The 3,250-nt window shown below is 50.7% G+C and overlaps 1 protein-coding gene across 1 annotated transcript in view; it reads left to right on the top strand.

Moving 5' to 3' along the window:
- NADSYN1 (NAD synthetase 1) overlaps nt 1-3,250 on the top strand; it is a 47,663-nt gene that overhangs the window by 6,176 nt on the left and 38,237 nt on the right. The gene's annotated exons all lie outside the window — the stretch shown is intronic.

Raw genomic sequence — 3,250 nt, forward strand, 5'->3', positions numbered from 1 at the left:
CCATGCTGGTGTCTGTGCTGTGCCCTGCATAGCCAGTCCCTATGGAGGCCTCTGCACATGCTGTGCTAGTGTCTGAGCCCTGCTTTGCATAGCTGGTTCCCTATGGAATATGCTGTACTGGTGTCTGTGCTGCACTCTGCATAGCTGGTACCCTGTGGAGGCCTCTGCACGCCCCATGCTGTTGTCTGTGCTGTGCCCTGCATAGCCGGTCCCTATGGAGGATGCTGTGCTGGTGTCTGTGCTGTGCTCTACATAGCTGCTCCTATGAAGGCTTCTGTGTGCACTGTACTGGTGTCTGTGGTGCACTCTACATAGCTGTCCCCTATGGAGGATGCTGTGCTGGTGTCTGTACTGTGCCCTGCATAACCGTCCCCTATGGAGGCCTCTGCACGCGCTCTGCTGGTGTCTGTGCCGCAGTCTGCACAGCTGTCCCCTGTGGAGGGCTCTGTGTGCGCTGTGCTGGTGTCTGTGCCGCACTCTGTATAGCTGGTCCCCTGTGGAGGCCTCTGCACTCACTGTGCTAGGGTCTGTGCCGCACACTGCATAGCTGTCCCCTGTGGAGGCCTCTGCACTCACTGTGCTGGTGTCTGTGCCACACTCTGCCTAGCTGTCCCCTGTGGAGGCCTCTGCACATGCTCTGTTGGTGTCTGCCACACTCTGCATCACTGTCGCCTTTCACTGGGCCTTGCATCAAGTCCTTTACGTCTCCTTCAACCCCGCCTCATCCGGCATGGAGGTGGCATCTTGGCTCGCTTCTTTCTTGGCATCTGTCTGGCGCATATTCTCCCGCCACTCGCATCCAACCCTCACCATGACATTTATGGAGTGGGGCCTCTTCTAAGCAGCACACGGATGGGAATTTTAGGCTCTGTTCACATGGATGATGTTAATTGGTCCTGTGGACTCTCTTAGTTTCCTTTTGCTGCTCTGGTGAATTACCATGGACACAAAACACAAGCAACACCAGTCTTTTATCTAATGGTTCTGAAGATCAGAAGTCAAGGGGTCAGTGGGTCAGCAGCAAGCCTGGTTCCTTCTGGAGACTCTCCAGGAGGATCTGTGTCCCTGCCTTCTCTAGCTTTCCTGGCCTGTGGCCTCTTCCAGCTGTGACGTCGCCCCGACCCCCACTTCTGTTGTCACAGCTCCTCCTCTGACCCTCCCTCTTATGGGGACTCTTGCCATTATGCTAGCTGGCCCAGATTGTCCAGAATCATCTCCCATCTCAGGGCCTGTCACCTCATCACCCCTGCAACGTTTCAGGTAACAAAACACAGTCGCAGGCTCCAGCAGTTAGGATGGGGACATCTTTGAGGGGCTGAGAGTCAGCCGACCACATGGACTTACTCTCGTCACTTCACCAAGTTTTCTACTCATTAGGGTTTCTTTTTTTCGTTTTTGTTTGTTTGTTTGAGACAGATTCTCACTCTGTTGTCCAGGCTGGAGTGCTGTGGTGCAATCCTGGCTCACTGCAGCCTCGACCTCCTGGGCTCAAGTGATCCGTCCGCCTCAGCCTCCTGAGTACCTGGGACTACAGGTGCACGCTAGCACACCTGGCTGGTGTTTTTTTTTTGTTTTTTTTTTTTTTTTAAATTCTTCCTAGAGACAGGGTCTCGCTATGTTGCCCGGGCTGGTTCTTTTTGGGTTTTGTCTTTTGTTGGTTCATTTTTGCTCAAACTTTTCCTCTGCTGACTTTGAGTTTATAATCCTCTTTTCATTTTTCTACTTTTTACACTTAAAAATTGTAACCATCATATTTGAAGGTATTTTTTTCTTTTGAAATCTAGCGTTTTTCTGGATTGGAGGCTCCAATGAACAAAGAGTTTTATCATAATGTTATTGATAACTTCCATCTTGCACTGTTTCTTCAAATGGTCCTCCAGGAAGAGGGTGCTGATTTGGGTTCCCGCCCTCTGTGGTTGCAGGTACACCATCCTTAGTTCTGCCCTACAAGGGGTTTGCCTTTATAAACAAAATAAAGAAACAGAGTGGTGAATACTTTTTTAAAAACGACTGTCTTATTTATTTGCTTTGCTCACTTACGGAGTTGAACTTTTTTTGTTTGTTGGTTGGTTGGTTGTAACACTCTTCGAGAGTTACCTGCTTTTTTGCCTACAACTGCTTGTGTCTCATTTATTTTGAGTCCTTGACATGTGAAACATGTCAGTCCCTTCCCACGTAAGGTAAAAATCCTTCTCCCGGTGCGTCGTTTGGTGTGTAACTTTGTTTTATGTGTCCGGTGGTAAACCGTTCACGTGGTGAAAGCGCCGCCCTGATCTGCTTTAGTTTGTTTCTGAGTTTGTCCTGGTGACTTACTCCACTGAGAGATCAGATATTCACGGAGGGCTCGTATTTTATTGAAAACATCTATTTCCCTCATACTCTGGGCACACTTTGTCTAAGTGAGAACAAGTTTGTGTTCGTCAGGCATCTTCCACGGCAAGAACAAGAGCAAGAGAGAGAGGGGCGAGGCGCTACTCACTTTTTTATTTTTATTTATTTATTTCTTTTTGAGACAGAGTCTCACTCTGTCGCGCAGGCTGGAGTGCAGTGGTGCGATCTCGGCTCACTGCAACCTCTGCCTCCCGGGTTCAAGCGATACTCCTGCCCCAGCCTCCCAAGTAGCTGGGACTACAGGTGCACGCCACCACACCAGGCTAATTTTTGTGTTTTTAGTAGAGACAGGGTTTCATCAGATTGGTCAAGCTGGTGTTGAACTCCTGACCTTGTAATCCGCCTGCCTCAGCCTCCCAAAGTGCTGGGATTACAGGCATGAGCTACTGCACCCAGTTGCTACACACTCTTAAAATGACCAGATCTCACGAGAACCCACTCACTCCCTGTCAGAAGAACAGCACGGAGGGGATGGTGCCAACCCATGCATGAGAACTCCACCCACACCAGGCCCCCCCTCCAATGCTGGGGATTACAGTTGGACATGAGATCTGGTGGGGTCCTGGATCCAGAACACGTCGGAGAGGAACAGAAGCCATGATGGAGTGAGTCGCTCATGGTGGCCACAGCCAGGACGGGGGCCGCAGCCAGGACAGGGACGGGCAGTGGTGCCCCTGCATGCATCTTACCCTTTCATCCCCATTTTTGGGAGGAAGAGTCGAGGCTGGTGTCAACCTGAAGGGGTGGCCTGCCCCTCCACACCTGTGGGTGTTTCTCGTTAGGTGGAACGAGAGACTTGAGAAAAGAAATAAGACACAGAGACAAAGTGTAGAGAAAGAGAAGCGGGGGCCCAGGGGAC

This window comes from Mandrillus leucophaeus, unplaced genomic scaffold (assembly GCF_000951045.1).
Source record: "Mandrillus leucophaeus isolate KB7577 unplaced genomic scaffold, Mleu.le_1.0 Scaffold325, whole genome shotgun sequence".
NCBI lineage: Eukaryota > Metazoa > Chordata > Mammalia > Primates > Cercopithecidae > Mandrillus > Mandrillus leucophaeus.